This window comes from Macrotis lagotis, chromosome X (assembly GCF_037893015.1).
Source record: "Macrotis lagotis isolate mMagLag1 chromosome X, bilby.v1.9.chrom.fasta, whole genome shotgun sequence".
Classification (NCBI taxonomy): Eukaryota; Metazoa; Chordata; class Mammalia; order Peramelemorphia; family Peramelidae; genus Macrotis; species Macrotis lagotis.
The window spans coordinates 698,452,017-698,478,738 of record NC_133666.1 but is presented as its reverse complement, the minus strand read 5'-3'; the positions used below and the strand labels follow the sequence as shown (position 1 = coordinate 698,478,738).

The following is a 26,722-nucleotide window of genomic DNA, read 5'->3' as shown; positions in this document are numbered from 1 at the left end:
CACAGCCAGGCCCCTCTTTGCTCTTGGAGTGAGCAGTCTTGTTTATTCAAGGGACCCCATGGACACTTTCCAGGCATATGGGGTGGAAACGAGCATCCAGAAGAGTGGAAAGGAAGCGTGAGCATAGATCCAGACCTGTGCTGCTGACAGTACCTGGGTCATGTTTGCACCCCTGTGAAGAAGTACCCATAACTCCACCAGGCTGTGTTAGTTTTCCTCTGGGATGATACCCATTCCTAAAGACAGGAAACCCCTCTTCCAAGTCAACATCATCAAGTCAGACCTCAATTAACCCCCATCAATGAGGCAGAGGATGCAACCCATCTGGGTCCAGTGGCTTTGGCACTTGGATATGTCTACTCAGTGTCCATACCAATGGACAAATCCATACCAGTCCCACAACAAATTCAATCATTGAACATTTGGGTACCTTCATGGTAGAGGTCCCCTCTCTGGGCAATTTCAAGGGGTTGAGGATGAAGGATCAAAAATCAGGGAAAATTAAAAATATGATTTCAAAACCAACTTCAGTGAATTTATAACTGTGTGACTTTGGGTAAATCCTATGACCTTCCTCAGGGTCATTTCCACAGTCAGTAAAGCAGGTCTAATAATAGAACCTGTCTCCTAATGTATTTTGGGGAGACAAAAGGTAATATTCATAAAGTATTTTGCAAACTCTAAGCCTCTGCATACATGCTCTTAGTTGCTATGATATTTCTGCTGCTGCTGCCGCCGCCCTCCTAATGCACACACGTTGTACTAGACATTGTCCTCCAGTGATATGTTCACTGTCTAGAAAAACATCTGCACAAGCATCTGTGTACCCACTTCTATAGAAAAGGTGGGAGAGAGCAGCAGATTCACAGATAGGGAGACAGATGAGCTAGATGGATAGAGAGAGGAATCGCAGTATCTTACTCATCTTGGTAGATCTAGGGAACCATTCTCTGCATTCGTTAAGGGGCTTTGGTCCAGGCTCTCCAGTTAGAATTGGAAACAATCTCATCAGCTCCAATAGATTATATTATCATCAGCGCCATACCAATGACTTTCAGATCCATGTCCAGTATGATCCTCTCCTGATTGCCAGTTGCCCATAACAAGTCTATTGACAATCTCAAACTCAATTTCCTTTTTTTTCTTTTTTTTTTTGTAAGGTAATGGAGTTAAGTGGCTTGCCCAAGGCCACACAGCTAGGTAATTATTAAGTGCCTGAAGCTGGATTTGAACTCAGGTCCTCCTGACTCCAGGGCCGGCACTCTATCCACTAAGCCACCTAGCCACCCCTCAAACTCAGTTTCTGAGAGACTTCTTAACTATCACAAGTTCAAAACTAAACTCATTCCCGTTCTCTAAATGAAAAAAAAAAAGAGATTTCCACATGGTTTACTACTAGAATAGTTCATCCATTTTAAGCAGGCAGATGAAATTCAGTTTTATACTGATAGTAACAATCCAAAGTGCCCTGAAGGCAATTATTGAGCCAAAGATCTTTGGTATAAATTAACTGCTCAGTGTTGATGGAGCCACAGTGATTAGTGAGAAAGACAGGATCCTAGAGAGAGGACCTAAACATTTCCAAAGGGTTCTTAAGAGACCAGTCAGTGCTGAAGTCATTGACCATTTACCTCTAGTTGAAGTCAATTTGTCCCTAGCTGAAATTCTAACTGAAGAAGAGGGTTTGAATGACAATAATGTTCCCTTCAAATGGAAAAATACTGGTGTTCATTATATTCCAGCTGAGATCTCCAAGGTAGGGGGTCCATTGCTCTTCCAAAAGCTGACTGAAATTTTCCAGATTATACCCAAAGAATTCAAGGAAGCTTCTATCATCCATCTTTATAAAGATAAAGGGAATAAATTGTCCTGTGATAACCACAGGGGTATTTCTCTTTTAGTCATTGCTGCAAAGATTCTTTTTTCTCAATAGGCTGATGCTTCACCTAGAAAAGGACTGTCCAAAGTGCAGCCTGCAGTGTGATTTATGAGGACACCAGTAGGTTTTAATTTTCACAAACAAAATAAAATAAGATAATAATTTGCATGGAATGCATATTAGATTTTTAACTCCATCACTAATAATTAAGCTCATTGATCTCACTGATAAATAATCTCATTAATTTCATTTGGTGTTTTTAATCAGTATTATGGAATTGCATGGAATTTTTCAATTGACCTGCAGGATGCATTCTGTCTCTGCAATGCAGACTAGTCATTATGTACCTACCTTTATTCTGTTGTGTTCGCCCAGAGAGAAGAGCCCAGGTTCAGGGCAGGAGGGCAGGGAAGGCCCACAGAGTCTCCCCCTCCATGCCAGTGCTCATGAGGTGGATGACCAGTTGGTCCTGCCCCAGCCCTGACCCTCCATTTTACTCCTCAGGTGCTGGAACAGAGTAATGGTCCTCTTCACCCTTCCCTCCCTGAGGCCTCCCTGCTCTACAGACTGAAACCTTATTTTCTCCCCAGGACTCTTCATCTCCTCTCAGCCCATAGAAGATTTTCCCTTTTTTTCTGCACTCCTCAAGCCCTGACCTCTTTCTTCTTTCCTTCAGCAGGTGACCTTGCCCTCGGCTTTGCTGAGAGCATGGAGGTCATCCCATGATGACCTCCTCGCACTCCCTCTCCAGATGTCTATCCATTCTGTCACGGCTGAAGAGTCAATGGCGTTCCACTCATTCGAAGACCTTCCTCATCTGCTGTCTCTGGAGGTGCAAGGATCGCCCCCCCCCCATGATACCATACAGTTCACTGGCCTGTCTCCTGCCCCTCCCAGGAGCTACTGTGGGCCTAGGGTCACCAGAGGGAGCTGTTGGTCCGAGGATGGGAACTCAGTTTGACTGGCAAGGAGTCAAATGGCCCTTAAGTCCCTAAGGTTCCTCCCTAGGGTTCTCTGGTCTGGGTGGCCCCCTGCAGGTGCGTCCTCCCCAGCCCTTTCTCATTTCTTTTTCTATTTTCTTTTAGGATTTTGGAAGGCAAATGGGGTTAAGTGGCTTGGCCAAGGCCACACAGCTAGGCAATTATTAAGTGTCTGAGACCAGATTTGAACTCTGGTACTCCTGACTCCAGGGACGGTGCTCTATCCACTGTGCCACCTAGTCGCCCCCCTTTCTCACTTCTTCAGTCAGATTGGGGGGAGGGGACAAAGGGATGAACCAGGCCTGTGACCAGGGCTCCCCAAGTCTGTTCCACTGATCCACTTCTCTGTTGCTTAGCCAATACCACATGGTTCTGACGACTGCCTTTTGTAATAGTTTTACATCTGGTACAACTGGGTCACCTTCCTTTGCATTTTTTTTTACATCAATTCGCTTGATATCCTTGGCCATTTGTTCTTCCAGAAGAAATTTGTTACTCTTTTTTCTAGCTCTGTAAAATAGTTTTCAGTTCCTCTGATTGGTATGGCACTGAATTAAGTCATTTAGGGTCAAGAATGAAATAATACTCTGCCTGGATAAGAAGCTGACTGCTGAGAAGGAAGAATGTGAACAACAGCAGAAAGAATCGGAGAAGGTATAGAGCCTCATTATTGTTCAGTTATCCAGGAGTGTAGGGGCCATGCCAGGAGGCATGCCTGGTGGGCACCCAGGGGTGAAACAGCCCCATCTGCACCCGCCACTGAAAAGGGAGACTCATCACACCAGAAGAAAGAGCCTTCCATATGACTTTCCACAAATGCTAGGAGTTCCATTTGTAGCCAAGGCAGGAGCCCTTGGAAAGGAACATTGAAGCTCCTGTGTCAGTCGGGGCCTTGTGGATCCTTGAATGGGAGCAGAGAGAGTGAAGTGAACCAACGTGGTGTTCTATCAGCACTGGAACCCACGAGAAATGCCATCCTTGTCCTGTTGAAGAAGCTCTAGTTCCAACTGTCCCATCACCAACACATGACAAAGGACTGAGGCGTTTTCTCCCTTCTGAAGAGAAGGAAGCTGCACTAGAGGAAAGAGACCAGTTCTACGGGGCTGAGACTTCTTGCGATGATGCCTTTCTATCCTATCATGTGGTCAAGAGAGGAAAATGATTGTTGAAATTAGGAAAATTAGGAAAATAAAGCATTAAAATGTTAAAAGAAAAACAAATATATCATTTTTGCAAGGTTTGAGTTTTACGTTTTCTTCCTCCCCTCCCCTTCCGCCTTCCCCCCACAGAAAGTAAAGTAATATCAGCTGCACATGGATAATCATGCTACATGGAGATCCAGATTCCTTTTTTCCTAGTTCTGGGCCTAAGGTCCTCCCAGGGACTGAGATCCTGGAATCTATTGCTACTTTTGCCAAACAGAGCAATGGTCAGGGGAATGTCAAAAATGGGGGAAATATCTTTCTGAAACAACTCCCTCCCTCTGAAGCCACTTCACCTGAAAGGTTCCCCTTCCAGGGTGGTCCAAGGTGAACTAAGAACTGAACTGGGTTCTACAGGAAGACATTTGCACTGTGAGCTTGGTCACCCACTAAGAGACTCATTAGAGAGATCTCTCTCTCCCCATCATTGGTCCCCAATCCCCCCACACCTAGCAGGAAGACTTGGCCCTTCTGGCTGAGGCAAGGCCCTTCCTCCCTGCACAGGTGATCCCATCCCCCCCAAGTTCTCCAGGGGCTTGAGCTCTCTGTCCACAGTGACCCCGCCCCTCTCACTAAACCTCAGTTTCCCCCAGCTCTCAGTTTCTTTCCTTCTGCCTTCCAGCAGGTTTGAGTCTCTCTCTTCCTCACCCCTGCACCCCCATTTGATCCCTTCCCCCCACTGGCTCTCTTTTCCCCCCTCTCTCCTCCCTCTCATGGCTTGAGAGATTCGGCCACCATAGGTGTTGCCATCATATTCCTCTCACAGTCTTCTACCAGCTGCGCCAAGACTTGGGGCAGCTAGGTGGGGCAGTGGGTAGAGCACTAGCCCTGGAGTCAGGAGGACCTGAGTTCAAATCCAGCCCCAGACACTTGACCCTAATGAGCTGTGTGACCTTGGGCAAGTCCCTCACCCTGCTTGCCTGGCCTCCAGGCGTCCTCATTCCTGTCTGGCCACTGGGCCCAGGTGGATCCGGAGGAGAATGTGGGTGGGCCCGGCCTGGCACCCCTCCCTGATGGAGACTGATGCCCCTGAAGGGCCAACACTGTCGCCCCAGACTCTCCCTTTGGGCCCATACTGGGCGGGGTTTTTCTGTCCATTGACCGATGACATCATGTAGCTTTCATTTGCTCTTGGGCCACGAGACTCTGTGCAGCCAATCAGAAGTGACGGCTCAAGGGCTGCTAGGTGGGGCAGTGGATAAAGCACTGGCCCTGGAGTCAGGGGACCTGAGTTCAAATCCGGTCTCAGACACTTAATAAAGACCTAGCTGTGTGGCCTTGGGCAAGCCACTTAACCCCATCTGCCTTGCAAAAACCTAAAAAAAAAGTGACGGTTCCGCCCCCTAGACCCTGTCTGAAGTGGTCTGGGGAGCTGGGCCTTCTGGAACCCGGGGCCGCCTTTGCGGGGGGGGGGGGGGGGGGGCTCGGGCCTGGCTGGGGACGGGGAGGGGAGGAGAGAGAGGGGTGAAGGAGACCCCGGAGCCTGGGGGGAAGTGGGGGCTGGAAGGGAGAAGGCAGGAAGCTGCCAGTGAGCATGCGTGGGCCTGGGGCGCCCCTGCCCTCCCTGAGCTGGGGAGGGGGAGGGGTTGGCTTGGGGTCTGTCCCTCAATTGGGGGGGGGGGTGCCCAGAGGGAGGAAAAGAGATTAGAAGGCAGAGGAAGAGGGATCAGGACCAAGACCAGGATCCTCTAATCCTTTACCTTTAATTTACCTGGTTCTCTTTGTACCATTTGGCTGCTCCTTCTCAGTCTCCTTGTCTGGATCTTCATCCAGGACATGCCTGCTCATCAAGGGCGCCCCACAACAGAACACCTGCACTGCTGTCCCCCCCAGCCCATGGGCACCAGAAAGTGGTGAAGGGTGGGGAACATTTGCATGTCTGTGGACCATGAAGGATGAGAGTCCATGAGTGCCAGCCCAGCTGGGTGTCTTTGGAAGAACTCCCAGGCCTGTCTCCACTATGACCTGGGCCCCTCCTCTCTCCCTGCTCCTCACTCTTGACCTAGGTCAGCACAAAGTCCTCTGGTGGGGACATGAAGAGGAAGGCTGCAGAACAATGATCTGAGGGGTGCCCTCCCTCTTGATTTCAGGGTCCAGTTCTCAAACTGTGGTTTACCCTCGGTGTCCCCAGGATAGTCAGTCACAATGACCTGAGCCTGGAGCTCTGGACCTCTCACCACCAGTAATACTGTTGTCCAGGTCTAGCAGATACCAGAGCGTGTTACTCAAGGACTTCACATTCCTCTCAGGGACCCAGGGATCCCTGTCCAGTTCCCAAGCAGGAGGCTTGGGGGAACAAAGCTGCCCTCACCAACAACTGGGGCACAACCTGAGCATGAAGCTAATGAAGGGTGTGTTCTGGGTTTGGCACAGAGTCAGACTGCGATGAAGTCTTCCCTGGTCACTGCAGAGTGTAATGGGGAACATGGGTGTGCCTGTCTAATCTAATCTTGATCAGATTGTGTGCTCTCTTAGGGCCTGGACAGAGGGAGACTGAAGGGAGACAAGTTAGCAAAAGTGAAACTTGAAAACTATCTTTCCATATTATTAAAAAAATTTGTAAAAATTGAATAAAATGGAAAGTAACTAGCTCTCTCTCTCTCTCTCTCTCTCACACACACACACACACACACACACACACACACACACACACACATAGGGAATAAGGTAACATCTAACAAAACCTGTTGAGATGGAGAGAATGTAATTTTTCTTCCCAGATATTTGTGTTTAGGTTTGTGTAGGGTCAAGGTTCTTGCTCCAAAAAAAAGAACATAATTTTTAAAATAAAAAGAAGGAAGACACCCAGGGGATGTTTGGATGGGGAGGCACCAGGACATGAAGGAACCAGGGCTGGAGACACAGAGCTGGGGAGTGAAGGCAGTGCCTGAAGGAGGGGAGCATTTCCTCATCTCCAGGGTCCAGGCCAGAGGGCAGCACATAGTAGGTGTTTTTCCAATGGTTGCTGAGTGAGGGATGGATCCGATCATGGCTCTATAATCTCCCTGGGGAGGAGGACCAGGAAGGAGGCAGAGCCTTGGAGGTCTTGCTGACCATGGGAGTGAGATCTTCCAGAGAGGATTGGGTCAAATGGGCTCAAGCGAAGGGGCCAAAAGAAGAACATAAGTTCAGTTCAGACCCCCAGGAGGCCTTCATCACATCTGTCTGATGGAACCACAAATGCCCCAGACCAGACATACCCAGAGCCTCAGAGGGCTGGAATGAGGAGAGGGTGGTGAGAGGGAGACAATTCAGATTTAAAAATAAATAATGTTGCATTTTTAAAGTGTGATTCTCCATCCAACAACAGCCCATTTCTCTATTCTTCCCAATACTATCTTCTCTGTCCTCCTTGTCCTTTTGCTTCATCTGGGGTACACCCAATCACCCCAAACTTACCCTCCTCCACCCTGTCCTGCCTGAGTCACAGAATGAATTTCTGAGGATCTCGGGGGTCTCTTGGTGTCTCTGTGAAGGGCCGACACCTACAGGAAGAAGCCAGGAACACCCCCCACCCAGAAAATTGTTGAGAGCTGGAAAGACCTTCAGGGCCCCAGAGGAAGGGCATCCTTTTGGCCCAAGAGTCCAGCAAATGGAAGTAGGAGGAGAAGCTGGTTTCCGGGCCAGATGGAACTGTCTGGGGCTGAGGAGTCTCAGACTCCTCTCATGGGAAACGCCTGGCCTCTGATCTCCCTGTGACTGCCTTGGGGCACAGCGGGGCTCAGAGGGGGTCTCCCTTCTTCTAGAGGAGAGGGATGCTTCCTGTTCTCCACACAGAAGGTCTGAGTTGGCTGCCTTGGCTGAGCCCTGGGAGAAGTTCCTGGCCGTTAGGAAGGGGGAGTGCCCCTTCTCATGGGCACAGGAAAGCACCCCAGGACCAGGGGGAGCTGAGGTCTGCCCTGCAGGGGGGAGATCCCCCCTTGAGTCAAGGCAGAGAGCTAGAATGGACCCTGAGGCTCTTGGGCTAAAAGAGTCTGATAAAGGGCAGTGCCCCCATCCCCCACCCCACCTGGATAGCAGGCCTGGGGAGGCCAGGTCAGTGGTGCTGACAAACAGTGGTTTCCACTGGGAATCCAAAGGGGTCTCTAGGAGCCTGGACTGAGGCCAAGGGGTCATCCTGAGGAGCTCACTGGTAGTGTTCCCCGTCACCTCCTTTGATTCTCTTATAGAGAGCAAGGTCCAGGTTTCTGAGTGGCCTCAGTCAGGGCTGGCCCAGGATCTACACGGCATTCCCAGATTCAGGCCTCTGACCCGTTTCCTCTGGGTCTCCGAGGGGCCAGTATCCTTTCTGTGGAGGCTTGTCCTCCCTGCAGGAGCCTCCTACCATTCTGCACCTGGTGGAAAGAGCAGCTAAGGGCTGACATGTGTAGCCCTAGATGAACCGGGGAAGGGCCTGGTGGCTGGCCATCCCCACCAGCAGCTGCGGGGGCTCTTCGGGGATCAGGAGATCACCCTGGCTCAGAAGCTGATTCTCAGAACAGCTGGTTGTGGTAGAAGCCTCTAGTTGGGGAGGGGGGACCCCGGAAAACTTTGTGCCTCAGTGAGGACCCCCCAGGCCATGGAAGGACCAGGGCAGGGAAGCCAGGGTGAGGAGGCAGCAGTCCCACAGAGCACCATGCCTCCCTCAGGGACACAGTCCAGCCTTCCAGCACCAACCCAGGGCTGGGCCCATGAGGGTACCTTCCCAGGGTTTGTGGATGGACTTTCAGCCACAGTCATGAATGGAGCCATTGGGGAGTTAACTGATTCAAGCCTAGAGGTCACAGTAACCAGGAGAGAGTGAGGCCGGCTGGGAGAAGGGGATGGGGCCTGAAGGACACATTGGAGGGGCCTCCGTGACCTGGGCGAGGAACCCAGGCTCACGTCAGTAGGGCAGGGGAGGCTGAAGTGAGTGACAAGTGGGTCCTTCCCCTTCCCTGACCCCTCCATCCGCATCATGTTCAAGAACAGTCTTTAAGGTCCCCTCCACACTTCCATCCTCTGAGGCCTCCCTGCTCTATAGGCAGAAACCTTTTCTCCCCAGGACTCTCCATTTCCCCTCACCCCACAGAAGATTTTCCCATTTTCTCTGCACTCCTCAAGCCCTTACCTCCTTTCTTCCCTCAGCAGATGATCTTGCCCTTGACTTTACAGCGAGCATGGAGGTCATCCCATGAATTGACCTCAGCTCTCCTTGCCCTCCCTCTCCAGATCTCCATCTGTTCTATCATGGTGGACTGAGTCAATAGGGCTCCAGTCATTCCAAGAACTACCTCACGTACTCTCTCTGCAGGTGCGAGGAGGGGCCCCCAATGATACCACAGGGTTCAGCAACCTGTCTCCTGTCCCTCCCAGGAGCTGCTGTTGTGCCTAGGGTCACCAGAGGGAGCTGTTGGCCTGAAGATGGAGATTCAGCTTGGCTGGCAAGGAGTCAAAGGGCCCCCAGCCCCTGAGGTCCCTCCCTAGGGCTCCCTGGTCTTGGTGGACCCCTGACAGGTGCTTCCTCCCTGGTCCTTACTCATTTTATCAGTCAGCTTTGGGGGAAGGGGGCTGGGGATGGTAAGAACCAACACTAGCCTGGTATTATGTGCTTCTTCCCCATGCAATCCAAGGGATAGTCCTGACCTTTGACCAGGGTCCCCAATCCCTCTGAATCCAGGGCAGGGATGCTAGTGTTGGTTCTGTACCATCTTTCAGAGAGTCCAGCCCCTGCCCAGGAGGCTTCATTCCTTCCCATGAAACCTTTCCTGGCTGCAGGGTGGATAGAAAGGCCCAGCCCTGAGGAAGGGAGTGAGAGGACACAATATGAATGGAGCTAAATTAGAGACTGAGCCAAGACTGACCAGGTGAGTGGAAGAAAAGGCAATTCCAGGGGCTGCTTTTTTATTATTTTAAAATTTTTATTGCTAAATATTGTTTTACTTTATAAGCATGTTCTGATCCGCCTCAGTCCAGGGGAGTCTCTTGTTAACAATGAAAAGAAATTAAATAACATGACCCCATCAGCTGGTGCAGTCACCATTTCACATCCTCGAACCTCCCCACTTACCAATACTAAAAAGAAAAATTAAATTTCCTCCCATTCCATTAAAAAAGAAAAGAAAAACTCTTTTTCGAACAAATAAGTCTTGTCCAAGAAAGCCATCAGGTTTCATACTTCTTCCTCACTGGCTGGATCCCCATGAGTCTCTCTATGTCTCATTCTAAGCCCACCACGGCTCTTCCACAGAGACCAGATCTCCCCCTCATCCTCGGGTATCATGAATGACCCATGATCAGGGATATGACAAAGACAACAAGAGGGTCTCCCAGCCCAGTGGGTGCCCAGCTCCCTGGGGTAGGATAGAGGGAGACCAGAGGACTAGTGAGTCTGAGACATGCCTGTGACCTGGTCAGGTTGGTTGAACCTTGGGCTGGTGAATCCCATCCCTGTGCCCACCTGACATGACTATGATGTGTCTGGTTTCCTCTTCCCTTATAGAAATCTTCCTCTGAACAGACTGAATGGGTCTCTTGGGAAGGAAGCACTGCTCACCCACTGGCAGGGAAGAAGAGGCTCTGTGGGCCTCAGGGGACAAAGGACCCTCCTACCCTAGCCTGGGCACCTCTCCCTGGATCAAGAAGACCCCTCCAATGCTGACTTCAGGGCCAATTCCTCACCCTAGGTTACTACTACCCAAATGGCTCCATTTGTTGTTGAAAATCCATCCACTGCCAACACTGAGAAGGTGCCCCGTGTGCCAAGCCTCTTTCCCAGGATAATTGTCAGCACACAGACCAGTCCCTCTCTCATGAAGAACAATCCTCTGGAGTCCCTGGGAGAGTCCTCCCGTCCTCTGCATGTCCTCAGTTCTCCTCTGGTTGGTGAAGACCAGGTGTTTTTTGGAGCAGAGGTTCTGATGAACCTAAGTCTGTCTCTAAGGGACTGGGGACCCTGGATTCTAATGACATTGGTTTCCCCCACTCTTCTTCCTCCACTTACCCAAGTGCTTCTGGGATCCCTCCTCTCTTCTCTCTTTCATCCCAGTCCTAAATGGTCTAAAGGGAAACCTTCAACTGGCTCCATATGGTCTCCTCCAAGTCCCTCCAATGTCACCCTCACCACTGGACTTGGGACTTTGATTTAAACTCTGGTCCACTTTCTGAATTCATTGATTCTCCAAGTCTGAGTCAAAAAGCTTGGAATGAGTTGAGTTTCTCCCCTAGAGTCTTCTAAGAGGCAAGATCAACTTGCTTGATTTTTTCTGGTAACCACTGGCTTTTTTCAGCCCAGAAAACCCAAGGTACATGGATGCTTCAAGGTTACTGTTGATTTTCCCTTTTCCTGAGTAATATTCTCTGCTATTACCCCACCCACCACCACCCCATGTCTGTCTGAACAGTCAAGAACCTTCTTCCTTGCAGGCCATTAATCCCCTTGGAAGGTGAGGACACAGGCAGGGACTTCTCTGAAGAAGCAGCATCTGCAGCCTTGGCAGAGAGATCACTGGGGGACAAGCTGGGGGCTTCCCACCCCCAGACCCAGACCCAGGAACAGCCCAGCATGAGAAAGCAGCCTAATGACAGTGACAGAGACCAAGAGCATCTGCAACAGAGCCTGGGGAGGAAGGGATCGGACCCCAGAGTCTCAGAGTTGGAAATGACCTCAGAGACCATGATGGGGTTGAAATCAGGGAACCAAGAGGTGGAAGTTGGAGTCCGAGGGATGAATTCACTGAAGATATTCAAGGCTCGGGACTATGAGGTCATATAACTGTTACTGTGCAGTTGCATGGGGGCTGATCCTTAAGAGACAAGCAGTCAAAAGGGGAACATGAGGTAGCTCATATAGGGCAATGGGACCCCTGTCCATGCTGGGAACAGGGACAGGGAAAGGGAGAAGAACAATTCACTCATTTTGAATTACCAAGCTGTTATCTGCATCTACCTTGTTGGCCTCCACCTCCCTGTCCTTGTTAGACCTTCCTCGTGGAGACAAGTTATCATTAGCACAAGGTCTGGTCCAGGGAGGGGAGCTTTCTCAGGAATACACTCTCCCAGGGATAGTACAAGGCACACTGCTCTATAACATCGGAATTTTTAGGATGCACAAGGTCAGCATAGACAGACACACAATCTGACTCTTTGCATCCTATTCTGACAATTCCCTCTGTGTCACTGGCCCAGCCCTGCCCCCAGGTCCCAGAGGCACCAGGTTCAGTCACATTGAGGCCCCTCCTGAAGGTCTCAGGAGGAGGAGCAGATTTGCATAGAGGGAGAGGGGACCCTCCTCCCTATTAGGCCTGGACTGGTCTTAAGGGAGCCCTGGGGGAGCTCAGCCCCAGTTGGGAAAGAGAGTTTTGGGGGGAATCTTGACCATGGCCTGGATCTCCCTGCTGCTCTCACTCCTGGCTCTCTACACAGGTGAGGCTTCCCAGGGTCTGCTCCCTGGGGCTCAGGTCCTGCAGTGTCTCAGGCCAGGCCTAGTCCTGCCCTTGGCCAGCAGCCCCTTCAGGGACAGAGACCCCTGCCTCAATGCGTTCTTCTGTCCTTACAGGTTCTGGGGTCTCTGCTGTGCTGACTCAGCCTCCTTCAGTGTCCAAGAGTCTGGGAGAGACGGCCTCCATCTCCTGCAGTGGATTTAGTAGCTATGCACACTGAGCAGAAACTGGGCCAGGCCCCTGTGCTGGTGATTTACAATACTAACCAGAGACCCTCAGGTATCCCCAACTGCTTCTCTGGCTCCAGCTCTGGGAGCACGGCCACCCTGAGCATCTCCGGGTTCCAGGCTGAGGATGAGGCCGATTATTACTGTCAGTCCTATGATAGTAGTAGTAGTAATACTCATAGTGACACAGACTGATGGGGAAGTGAAACAAAATCCCTCCCAGGACCTTTCCCCTCAACCCTACTTGCCCTTCCTTCTGTACTCCAGAGAGGTCCCTTTGAGGACAGAGGCAGAAACATCGTCCCCCTCAGACCCCCTCCCCACACTGACCCTCTCTTTCTGACCTTCCTTCCCCAGCCCCAGACTCCCATCTGCCCCCCCTCTCTCCACATGTCGCCTCTCTTTTCCGCTGTCTCCCCCCACCACGGAAGACCATTTGGGGCTCTTCTGAGATTGCTCCTATGCCAAGGTGATGAATGAGTAACAAACTCTCTAAATATGCCAAATTTCTCTCCAAACCACTGGAAACCACTTCAGAAATCATCCAGGAGTAGGGAAGCAGAGTGGTCCAAGAGCAGCAGCCTCACAGAAGGGGGCTGAGGGCAATCTGCCCTAGAGGCCCCTCCCTCTTACAACCCAGCAGCCCCCAGGTGAATGAGCAATCTTTACAGCCTCAGGCCCCCATCCCACCTGCCCACCCTAAGCACAAGCCTCCCAGGAGGCCTTGAGGCCATTGCTGACCAGATGTGAAGCTCTGCCCAGGACTGAGCCACCCAAAGACCCCAGTCCCAGAACTCACAGGCAGGGATACCACCTTAACAAAGCAACCCGGCTGCAAGGCTTCACCCTGGCAAGAAGCCAGCAGTTAAACTCCATGGGGTGGGGGGGCAACAGGGAGGATGGCCACCCCCTACCCCACTAATCTCTCCAAGAGGTAAAGGGAGCAGCTCAGCCCTGAAGTCTAAGAAAAGCCAGCAGTAAGACTCACAGATCCAACAGTACAGGACCAGAGCCCAACTCTCCCCTAAAAACAAGAATTCATCAGAAAAAGGCAGGAAAAAAATGAGTAAAACACAAAATGGAGCTCAAAAATACCTATGGTAACAGGGAAGATCAAGGCATGAATTTAGAAGGGGACAATGGTGACCAAATGGCTACATGGGAAGCCTCAAAGAAAAACCTGCTCTGGTTTCAAAACCAAAAATATTTCCTGAAAATTAAAAAAAAATACTTTGAAAAGCCAACTTGATATACAGAAGAAACATTGGGGAAGGAAATGAGAATAAGCCAGGAGAATCATGAAAAACTATAGCAGGAAAAAGACACACAGAAATGTACAGAGGAAGAACTCCCTAAGGAATCCAAGTGGCCAAAGGAAAAAGGAAGTTAGAAGGTCCCTGAAGAAAAAAATTTCCTAAAAATTAAAATTGAACAAGTGGGAACTGAGGACTTCATGAGACATCAAGATACCATAAAACCAAATCAAAAATGTTTTCTATAAAATAGGAGAAATGTGAAATTTCTCATTGGAAAAAATATCTAAAGTAGAAAATAGAAGAATTATTGGAATACCCTAAAGGCACAATAAAAAAACATCCAACCTGGAGAGCACATTTCCAGGAAATTATCAAAGAAAGCTGCCCTGATACATTAGATGCAGAGGACAAAGGAGAAATGGAGAGGATCCACCCATCAGCGACCGAAAGAAATCCCAAAGTGAAAACTTCCAGGAATATAATAGACAAATCACAGAACTCACAGATCAGTGAGAAGGAACTTCAAAAGTCCACAAGAAACAAGCCACATTTTTTGCAGCTGCAGTCAGGATGACACAGACTTTGGCAGAAAGTAAAAGCAGGGGCGGCTAGGTGGCAGTAGTGGATAAAGCACCAGCCTTGGAGTCAGGCGTACCTGGGTTCAAATCCGATCTCAGACACTTCATAATTACCTAGCTGTGTGGCCTTGGGCAAGCCACTTAACCCCATTTGCCTTGCAAAAACTTAAAAAAGAAAAAAGAGAGAAGACTTTATATTGGCTGACACACATAGACAATCTGAATAGATTGTTGGATAATACAGGTGAGCAACTCCATTCAAGAAAGCTCCAATTTGAATACCCATCAATCCTCAAAATACGGAGCTCCTCAGAGTTGGATGTTGGAGGTCTTAAATATTCCATTAATTCTTTCAATCTTTCTTGAAGATTTGGGCCAATAGGCAAAATGAAGGCACTGTGGTTTAGCTAATGGAGCTGCTGGGAAATGGGCAACTCTATGACTAGGTATTTCCTTAGGAATTCCCATAATGGAATTATTTTTCTAAGGCAATGTTTACACCACAGAGGCTTCTCTCCATCCACCAGGAAAACACATAGATTATAACAACAGCCCCAGGAGCAGACAGGGGCAACCAACACCTGAGATCCCCCCTACAGGTCTCCAGGGCATGAGCAGATTAATATGGAGAGCGAGCTCCCCGGGGGAGCCCAGTGGAGCTCTGGGAGGAATCTTGATCGTGGACTGGAACTCTCTCCTGGTCTCCCTCCTCATTGTCTGCAATGGTGAGGTTTCCCAGGGTCTGCTCCCTGAGGCTCAGTCCCCACAATGTAACAGGAAAGATTTCGCCCTGTCCTAGACCAGCATCCCCTTGGGACTGAGAGACCCCTGCCTCTGACCCAGCTCTTCTGTCCTTGCAGGTTCTGTGGTCTCCTTTGTGTTGACCCAGCCCCCTTTTATATCCAAGAGCCTGTGAGACATGGCCTCTGTCTCCTAGGCTGGGTTGGTATTAGGAGAATGAATGGATACTAGGACCAGCAAAACCATGGCCAGACCCCTATAGGGGTGATTAAGGAGGTTTGCAAGGGTCTCTCAAGGATCCCTGCTGTTTCTTTGACTGCAGCTCAGGGAGGCCCTACCCATCCCAGGATGAAGGCTCCCACTTCCCCAGGCCAACATGCTCAGGCTGAGAGCCCCTTACAGAGCTTCAGAACAGAGCTTAGTCTCCTGATCAGGAAGATCTCAGACCTCCTCCCACATTCCCAGTCCTCTTCCCAGGAAGTTTATGGACCCCTGGCCAGCCCTTGGGAATCCATCAATCAGTATCAGTGGTCAGGCACCTACTTTGGATGTGAGGGCAGCTAAGTGGTTCAGTGGATAGAGCACTGGCTCTGGAAACAAGAGAACTGGGTTCAAATCCAGCTTCAGGCAGTCAACACATTCTAGCTGTGTGACCTTGGGCAAATCACTCAACCCTGATTGCTTCACATCCAGGGCCATGTCCAATTGCCCTGATTCATTTCTGGCCATTGAGCCCAGATGGTTGCAGAGAAGAAAGTGAAGCTGGTGATTTAGCATAGCCCCCCCATATTCACATCTGATTTACTTGCTTCTTGTGGCACCACCTCCCTCTTGTCATGGTCTTCTTCAAGAATGAAGGGCAAACCACAGATATGTATATGTTGGGTTTGAGGTCAGACCCTGGGGAAGCCCCAATATGTTTCTCCTTCAGTCCATTCCTAAGAATCCCCTGCATCTCCAACTCCAATGACTTTCACTGTACCCTTGGTCCCCAGGTTTCTTCACTGAGGCTCAAACTAGAGACTGGCAGATCAGCACAGACCAGAGCTTCAGCCATAGCCAGGAGGTCATCGATGGTGTGGGCCAGCTCCTGAGAAATGTGCCCATGGACTTATTAATCATACCAGGGACTAGACTAGAAGTGCAATGCCCAGGGATAGCTGCAGTCTGGCCACTTCACCACATGCCAGTCAGTCCCTTGGTCCCTGTACACAGGAGTTGAAAACATCTGGGAAAATGAGGAGAATGCTGGGGATGCCACAGAAAGGAAAGTGGAAATCCCTTGGAAAACCTTGTTGGCCTCTCAAAAGACCTAAACATCAGAGGAAAGGGGAAATCTCCCAGGAGTCCCTGAAATCCCCAAAGAAATCATGAATTGTCCCCGAGACAGATCCCAACAGATGTGTCTCAGCTCCTGCTGAGTCAGGGAGGGGAGAGGGAGGCCACATCATGGAGCTCCTTAGGGGTCCTTTTGGTCTTCTAACCAGGGGCCCAGGCTTCCCTTCCAGTGCTGGCTCAAGGTGTTCTGGTCACTACTATGGGGGCTCCTAGGATGTTCCTTGTTGAGTCCACTAGGAGAGGAATGCAGACAGACACCAATGTGATGCATAAGCTGGTTCGTTTATTGATCACAGGATACATACTTTTATACTCTTCATTTACATAACCACTTACATAAGCATTTTAGCAAGCACTTTTTCACATGCATTTCCTTGTGTTTGTCTTAGGTGAATGTTTTGAGAACCAAACAGTGTTTTGAGAACAGTGCAGAAGGTATTTTCTCAGAATGTGCTTTCTTATCCGAACCTTGGAGTACACCTCCCTAGCTCAGACATGCAGCTACTCCCTTATCTAAGCTCTGAAGTACATCTTGCTTGTTAAGGCACATAGCTATTTCTGTGTTAACCCTTCATAGCCCTTGGCTTGAAGCACATATGATACCACATCTCCCCCTTTTCGTTTAAAGGCCTGGGAGATCATGTTTCCTAGAGATCTTTGACAACACAAAAGGATGCGTGGTCCAAACAACAAGAACATAACAAGCATTAAGCAAATTACAATTATAGGTTTTATAATTGCTAAAAGCCAAGCAGGTAATGCTAAAGATTTTAACCAATCTTTAAAGAAATCTTCATGTACAGTTATTTTATCAAGGTTTTCTTGTAATTTTTTGATTTTAGCATAGACTGAGACACTATTATCTGAAATATTAAAGCAACACATGCCTTCAAAATCCTCACAACCATGATTATGTAATAAAAGCAAGAAATCATGCATGCACAGGAACTATACTGCTGAGAGCTTTTACATGTTTCATTTAACTATCCATAGTACCCTTTCAGTCTTTGTTTAATGTTCTCTGGGTCCAGGGGGATCCCTATGAAGCATGTTTTGAAGGGATCACCAGCTGACTTCAGGGAAATACACATTTGTTGCTGTCCTGTAGCATTAGCCAGTGTGAGCCACATATTTTCTTGATGCTGTAGATGCTTAGGAATCAGATGAGTCACAAGAGCCGTGGCGGGGCAGAATGCAAGCGCCAGCAGAAGTATCATCTTTCAGGTGAGGTTTTACCCACTTCACAGGAACCCACTGTGGTTTCGATGAACCTGAAACAACACAAGCATACCCTCGTCCCCAGGTTAGTAATCGATAAGAATTGTCCCATTGGGCAGTCTTAGGGTTAAAAACAGAGACAGGAATGTCAATGTCAGCAAAGCATGCCGCGTTTTTTGAAAAGTGCAAGTAAAGGGGCTTGTTATCTGAGATGGAGTGCCTAGGGTTAAGCCAGTTTAATACATAAATTGCTTTGCTCACTATGTTATGTGGTGATCCCCCCAACCTCCCCCTTTTCTTTTAAAAACAAGGCTAAGTATTTCTTAACATCCTGATGAGCCCCGTCAGCGGCAGTCGTGCCAGGTAGACCAAGGCGAATGAGACGTGGGCATGAAGCGGGGTGGGAGGGGGTTAAATCCTCCTTCCTCCTCTGCCAGCCCAGGGATGATTCACGGCGGCTGCGGAGTCAAGTCCTCATTAAGCAGGAGAGTCGTTGTACTGCAGTCAGGGCAGGAGGCATCATTCTCATCTGTGCTAGAGGCAGGTTGAAGGTCTGTGTTAAAGCTTTGGCTCACTGATGAAAAAAGGAATGTGAGGCAAGAGCTTGCTGATGTAAAGTCTGCACAGCGGCTACAGCCATCATAGGGTGGCCCACAGCATGATCAATGATATTATTCCCCTCAGTAAATGGCCCAGGAAGGGAGGTGTGGCTCCGGATGTGTGTACACCAATAAGGGTGATCTCTGAGGTGTGAAAGTCCTTGGAGTGTAAAGAGAGCTAGCGGGGTAGTGAGGAGAGATGGGCAGGATGCAGCAGGGAGCGTGGGAGCGGCGGCGGCACGGTGGCGGCTTGACTAACCAAGTCCGGTGGGGCTAGAGTGGTGGGGCCCTGCAGAGCCAGGCGGGGCTGCGCGAGGCAGGCGGACTCTGTGCGGGAGCCAGGAGCGCCCAACTGCCGGAGGGCGGAGGGGGCGAACGGGATCGGCTTTCATCGCCGATCTGCCCCTGCCCCAGAGTGCAGGTGGCCCGGGGCCGCTGATGTGAAAAGCAGGCGAGAGACAAAGGCAGCAGGAAGGTTCTGGGGCAGCCCGCCCACCCACCCTCTTCCTGGCCAGGCGGCGGCGGGGATTAATTAAGTCTTTTTCTGCTATAGGAGGCACATCAACCGAGCTTCCTCCAATAGCGGTCCTTTCAGCATCAGTCACAACGGGGCAAGCCCACAAGCTTTTTCCCAGCTTATCCCATTTTTCCAAGGAGAAGAGTTCTTCAGTCTTAGTAATTATGCCCCTGTCTCTTCCCCAATGTAACACCCAGGAAATTTCTGACCTCTTAACAGGCAGGTCATATTTTTTCAATAAGTCCTCTAGGGTATTGAGCGCAAGGCGCTCTGTGGCTGATGCGGCCATTCCCATCCCACTTCCTGACTCAGCAGCCAGACGTGGCCACGTAATCCGCTTTTCTTCGAGCGCCCAGCGAGGGAGCATTTAGCACTTCCCTACTGACTCAATACGGGATGTCTTCTCCCCATTCGACTCGTCAGGTCAGGGTCACCAGGTGTTGAGTCCCCTAGGAGAGGAACGCAGACAGACAGCAATGTGATGCATAGGCTGGTCCATTTATTGATCTTTTATATATATATACTTTTATACTCTTCATTTATGTAACCACTTACACAAGCATTTTAGCAAGCGCTTTTTCACATGCATTTCCTTGTGTCTTAGGTGAATGTTTTGAGAAACAGGGTTTTGAGAACCAAACAGTGCAGAATGCTTTGAGAACAGTGCAGAAGGTATTTTCTCAGAATGTGCTTTCTTATCTGAGCCCTGGAGTACATCTTGTTAGCTCAGACATGTAGCTACTCCTTTATCTAAGCTCTGAAGTACATTTTGCTTGTTAAGGCACATAGCTATTTCTGTGTTAACCCTTCATAGCCCTTGGCCTGAAGCACATATGATACCATAGTTCCTCTCTAGCCCACTGCTCCCACATTAGGTGAATGTCTGAATCCAATGTCCCTCCACCAGCTGCCTCTGGGCTCACTGCTTCAGGTCTTACTCTGGGACTCAACCAGAGAGGAAAGAGGGGGACCCCTGTCCTTTGTGGAAACCTGGAACAACTGGTCAGAAACAGGACATTGACTCACCCAGATCCAGAGGCTCCTTCCTAGCCTTGGAGGACACAGAGATGTCTCTTCTCTACATTCCTCTCCTAATCTCCAGACTCTTCTTGAGGTCACTCAGTCAAGGCTTAGACACTCAATTCTGTGATCCAGGATGTCATCAAGATAGCATGAGGGTCTCCCAGCCCATGTGTGCCCAGCTCCCAAGGGGCAGGACTAAAGGGAGACCAGAGATCATGTGGGTCTGCCCTAGACATGCCTGAGCCCTGGATAGATTGGTTGATTCCTAGACAAAACTGAGGCCCATCACTGTGCCCTCTTGCCTTGACTTTGATGTGTCTGGTTTTCCCTCTCCTTATATAAGATTTCCTTTGACCAGCCTGAATGGGTTCTCTTGGGAAGGCTTACTGGTCACCCACCTCATGAGCACTGGCAAGGAAGCTACTGCTGGGTACCGGTCATCTTTCAGATATCCTGGTTCCTGTCTTAGGAGAGCCTAATCATTCCTATGGAACTTTTCCTGGGTACAGGATGGATAGAAGAGTGAGGCATAGTCCTGGGGAGGGGAATTGCTGGGGCACAATATCAACAGAGGGAAATCAGAGAGTGAGCAGAGGCTGGCAAGGAGAGCAGAGGCACCATATTGCCTGTGGGTTTTTTCCATCAACAACATTTCACTAAGTGTTTGGGATGGGGGTAGATAACGGGCAGTTACACTCACAAATAATATGGGGGATTCAGCAGTTTAGCAAAAATGGAAAATGATTGCTTGAAGAGAAAGTGGGAAAATGAGGACGCTGATGCACTGATGGTGAAGTTGTGAACTGATCCAACTGTTCTCAAACATAATCCGTTTTTATTCCAACATGTCTGGAAACATGTCCCAAGGGCTAGAAAACTGTTCTTCCCCTTTGGTCTAGCTATGTCACAGCTATGTATGTGTCCCTAAGACACCTCCAAAAGGGAGAAAGGCCTAGTTAGAGAAAATAGATTTATAGCAGCTCTTTGTCTTGTGGCTAAAAATGCCAAGATTGTAGATGCCCCCAGGCTTGGGGCAGGAGGGCAGGGAAAACCTCCAGAGCCTCTCCTCCCTGCCAGTGGTCATGAGAAGTGTGACTAGTGCATCCTTCCCCACCCCTGACTACCCCCCATTGCTCTTCTGAGGTCCAGGGATAGTTTTAGGCTCCCCACCCCTCACACTTCCCTCACCCAAGGCCTCCCTGTTCTACAGACAGAAATCTTATTTTCTCCTCATGACTCTCTATCTCCCCCCACACCCCACAGAAGATTTTCCCATTTTTCTGCACTCCTCAAGGCCCAAAGACAGAGCTGAAGGTGTCTGAACACAGGCTGAAACACACTGTTATTTTTCCCCTTATTTTTCTTGAGCTTTCTCTATATTTGTGGGGAGGTGATGTTTATTTTTAAATCAAGACTATTATAGTAAAGTGAAAATAAATAAATTAATTAATTAATATCATCCTGCAGAGGAAAAAAGAAAAATGGATTCCTTTCCAAACTCCCTGCTGCCATTTCTCCAGCCTTTCTTTAAGAATCTTCATTGATAAGTAACATGTAAACACTCCAACTCTGGTCCATTTCTAAGAAATGTAATCTCAATATGCCTTTTCCTGATTCCCAAACACATTATGACTAGGTTTCCCCCACTGAACCCAAATGCTGCATGAGACAGAAAAAGCAGCTGAATTCTATTCACTGTTGAAAACCCACTATTTTTGAATCCAATTAATTTTATTCCCCATTCATTGTCCTCCCTCTTGTCCCAGGGTATTTGCAGTGGTTGTCCTCCAAGCCGAAAGCTCATCTAGACATTTTTCTAACATTTCTTATGAACACCATTTTTTTTTAAATTTTGAGTTCTGGGTTCTCTCTCTCCCTCTCACTTTTCTGCCTCCCAAGAACAGAAGCAAACAATGTGCTCTTAATTCTCCATGTCAAATCACAGTTGCATTCACCCTTACTTTTTGAGAGACCCTGACTTGGTTTCTGAATCTCCTCAAGTGCTTCCCCTCTCAAATTGCCTCCTGTAACAGTGATGGGGAAAAGTACTTCCCCAGAGAATGGGCCCATATTATCTTCACATTCTGGGAAGGATTAGAAGGAAGAAGGAATGAGAAGAAAGGGTTCAACCAATTTTAAAACAATCTAGAATAAAAAAAAGGACAAGATAAACCTGAACAGGACAGGCTCATCAATAGCTTAATAAATTCTATCCTATCTTGCTTTAAGTTGTATATAAAGAAATCATATTTTTTGTGTTTTCTGACACAGGGATACTGAGATTTGTCCTATGCCTGAGAGAAACTCAATGAATTGTCCAGGTTCATATAGCTAGTAAATGTACAAGGCAAGATTTAAACTCAGACTTCCTGTGGCTTAATAGGATGCTTGTGTTGTGAAGATCAAATGAAATAAGATGCAAATGTTCCATAACCTTAAAAAAGGTATAAACACATTATCTACTAATATTATCATTATTAAATGACTCAATGGAAGACTATTCCAATGTTACCATCCTGGGGTGGTTTTAAGGACTTTGAAATCCATGGGTTATAAGGTGTGAGGCCATTGTTCTCAGTTATGGTTTCAAAGCTATATCTATGCTGAATGGGCCATGCTGATAGGGCTTTGGGCTCAGACCAGGGCTGGGAAAAAATCTGTTGGGACTGCCTTGAGGTGACCTACCTCTCTCTCCTCCCACCTCTGAGCTAGAAAAGGAACCTCAGAAATCTTTGCTTTGATACATTTATTGATCACTTTTTAAATGAATTAGGTTTTGAAAGAGAAAATTAGATCTGTCTGGTGTTTAGAAAGTTCTAAAACAATTTTACACCACTTTTCTACATTCAAGTAGACAACCAACTTCCTTAACAGATGTTGACCCTGGAGACAGGAGGACCCAAGTTCAAATCCAGCCTCAGATACTTAATGATTACCTAATTTCACTGCCTTGTTTAAAAAAAAAAAAGAGTGAAGAAAAGGCAGGTTGGAATGGGGCAGCGATATGTGTGGGGCCTTCAGGTAGCTGGTCTACAGTAATGAAGATGAATTACTTCAGAGACAGACTGCAGGGTAGTATCCCTAGCACATAAATCATTTTCAATATGGTCACAAGCTGTGAATCTTTATTATGATCTTATTTTTCATTCACCAAAATCATTGGAGGTATAATAGAGGATGGATGTGTCACATGGAGCACCTCATCTGCTGGCTAGCCAGAATAAGCCATTTTTAGTCTCACTCTTTCCCTTTCATCTCAGGAGCATGGCAAAGATGTGCAGGGATCTGCTTCATGGAAGGGAGGAAAAGGTTCCTTCTATGACTGTACCATTCTTCAAAGCAAGTTGCTAAAAGATATTTCACTTTTATGAGTCCAAGTTACATTCAAACTGAGAAAAAAAAATCCCCTTTCCATTAAAAAAAAAAGTCAGCAATACAGCCTAAGTGGGTGTGTGTGTCTGTGATGTTGTAAGTGTTTAGAAATTAGAGTTCATATGCTGACATGTGGTGGACAACTCAAGATAATTCACTTAACCTGCCAACCTCAGTTTCCTCATCTGTAAGATTCTAATATTAACACATGCCATTATATCACTATTGTAATATATAATACTAATAAGAGACAATAATATTATCAGACAGCATTTCTAAAACTTTGAGTGCTGCAAATTACCATAATAATAATATAATACTGATAATCATTTAAGCCTCATAATAGGCAGGGGAGGTGAATCCCATGGTTATCGTTATTTTACAGATGGAACTCAGGCAGACAGAAAATGACTAAACAGGCCAGGGTCCTCTAGATAGTATGATTAGTAGATGTCCTAGTTGGGTTTAGAACTCAGTTCTTCCCTACAACAGGTCTAATGTTTTAGCCCTTGTATTATTTGACTGATTTCTATCACCTGGATTTTATTTTATTCACTTAAGAATGATTCTGAGATGGGGTTGACGAGTGTCCCCAAACTGCTAGAGTCAGTGACACATATGAAGAAGGGCTCCTAAACCTCTGATGTTAGCAGCAATATATCATAACAGATTCTCTTTCCTGAACATTTACAATTACGCCTTGGAGGTTTCTAACAGCAAACCCATCATATCCCAAATAGAACTCCTACATTCCCTCCCTAAGTCTTCCCAACTTTTTCACTTTTGTATTGAAAGAACCACCAAGGGCAACTAGGTGGCACAGAAGATAGAGCACCGCTCCTGGAGTCAGGAGGACCCAGAATTCAAATTGAGCCTCAGACATTTAACAATGGCCTGGCTGTGTGACCTGGGGCAAATCACTTAACCCCAATTGTCTTAATAAAGTTTTAAAGAAGGAAAGAAAGAACTAAGCTTCCTGTCTCAAGGTCTTAAACTCCAAGTTTTAGTTAATTCCACTTTCTCCATCTTCCCCAATCAACTCAGTTTTCAGGAATTAACTTTATTGGCTTCCCTGCTTCTTGGTTTCTATACCACCAGAAGCTCAGTAGCACAATTTCAACAACTATTTCAATAACCTCGAGATTGGTTTTCAGCACTTTCTTTTCCGATCTTTCCTCCACACAGCAGTCAAGTCACATTCCTAAAGCACCACTGATTATTTTCTTGGCCAAAAATGCCTCCTTAAGCCCTCTAGGATTAAAAGAGCCAAACTCCCCTATTTGCTGTTTCAAGTTGTGTGTAATCTGCATCACCACGCTTTACAGAAGAGATTCCCTTACCCTGTAGAGGCAGATTGGGGCTACAGAAGTCAGAAGTTCTTTCTCCCCTTAGGTTCCTTAAGAAGAAGGAAGCAGAATTATTTTCTTGTGCCTTTACCCTAGTGCCACTCCTATGATTACCTGTCAATAGGAGTTACTCAACTAGGTGATATAGCATGGCCAGGAACACACATGGAAGTCAGAAATACATTCTCCACAAGCACACACACACCTGTAGTCCAGGGGAAAGTAACCTCAAGTTAAGAATGCATATATAGAAAGAGGGAGCACTCGCAGATCCTCTCAAATTCATGTTGCTGGAGTTCTCAAGGTGTTTCTCCTCATGGAAGTAAAGAGAAATTAGGACTGGCATGAACTGAACAGAAAATACTACTTGAGAGGTGATATTCTAGACTAGAGAGTAGAAAACTCAATGAAAATGGTTGCCATTGGTGAATTCAAGTCACCTGTATTGGCGAACTAAATCCTTGGGTCCTGAAAGTGCCAGCAAATGAGATTCTTGAGTCACACTCAAGGTTGTTTGAAATATCATGGACAATGACAAAGGCCCCATAATATAGGAGAAAGACAGAAATTCCCAAGTTCGGTAAGTGAGGAAAATGCTATCATAAATCTATAAGCTGCAAACTTTTCCTTGAGGGAAGGAAGCTTTCCTAAAAATCCATTTCCTAAAGAGGAATGATCTATCCTAGAAGCCAGTAGACTGTTCCTCATTGGAGATCTTTGGCTTTCTTCATAGCTCATAATTTGGATAATCACCTATCAGTTATATTGGAATAGAAAATATTTTTCACGTGTGGATTTGAAAGAATGGACACTGAGGATTTTCTTCAGTCAAGAAGGAGAATGACTTATGTTCCTAGAATGCCAGACACATTTTTTAAAGAAGATGTCAAATGCCCTAAAGAGAAGCATAATCTCTTGGGATATTGGGGGAGTTGGGGTGGGGATGTGTCAAAAAAGAATAGAAAGAAATTAAGAAAGCATGAATAAGGGGTGGCTAGGTGGCACAGTGGATAAAGCACCAGCCCTGGAGTCAGGAGTACCTGGGTTCAAATCCAGTCTCAGACACTTAATATTTACCTAGCTGTGTGGCCTTGGGCAAGCCACTTAATCCCATTTGCCTTGCAAAAACCTAAAAAAAAAAAGCATGAACAAATTTTGGGAGTTAAAAAACTTATCAGAGTTTCTTCTTTATTAGCAGTGAGATAATATCTTTGAGAAGGTATTCAATTAAATAACATGTTTAAAAATTTGCTTTGTATAAAAGATTGGATCTAGTGTTGGAGATAAACTTAAAATGAGCCAAGAGTTCCCCTCAAGGAGCTTATTTTCAAATAAGAAGACACCGGAGTTATGCAAGTAAATTTAAAATAAGCCATAGAAAGAAATATGATATAAATTTGAAGGGGAAAGAGTGCTGAGAACTGGGTTTAGATAAATATAGGTTATAGACAGTTGTAGAGCAACATAGTTACAGTTAGATCCATGTAGACAGCTATGAACATTTTAACAAGTGAAATAATTCAGTATATTAGAGACACATCATATCCCTAAACACAAAGTTAAAATCATTCCTTTCTGACAAAAGGGGAATGCTTGAATTTAATGCTAAAAAACTCAGACAAAGGGAGACACAATAGATGATGCTCCTGAATCTGCTTCTCTTTTAAAGAACTGGAACATGTGCCAGTGCGTAAAAGTGATTTTCATGTGTCTCAATTGATTTAAATTGGTTATATTCCCTTAAGAAAAGAAAACAGTTGTTGTGGTTTTAGTATTTATTCCTAAATGCATAAATCCCTCCAAGAATGCTCCATTTTTTCCTTTGGTGCTACTTGAGCTTTCTCACTGGGACGTGAACTTTGGAATAGAACAAAACCTATTTACAGTTTTCTAGAACCCTGATTCTTTCCCATTAAAAATGACCTTAAAATAAACAAACAGGATTATTTCATTAAACAGATAATTTTTTAAAATAACCTTGTATATAATCTTAAAATTCAGTTATACTATATTTTTTCAAAATAGAGATGATTTAAGGCCCAAAGGT

General features: G+C 47.1%; 1 protein-coding gene and 1 pseudogene across 1 annotated transcript in view; both read left to right on the top strand.

Moving 5' to 3' along the window:
* The window catches only part of LOC141497169 (immunoglobulin lambda-1 light chain-like), a 316,494-nt gene that overhangs the window by 58,662 nt on the left and 231,110 nt on the right, over positions 1 to 26,722 (top strand). The gene's annotated exons all lie outside the window — the stretch shown is intronic.
* Positions 12,380 to 15,437, top strand: LOC141497020 (immunoglobulin lambda variable 3-25-like; annotated as a pseudogene).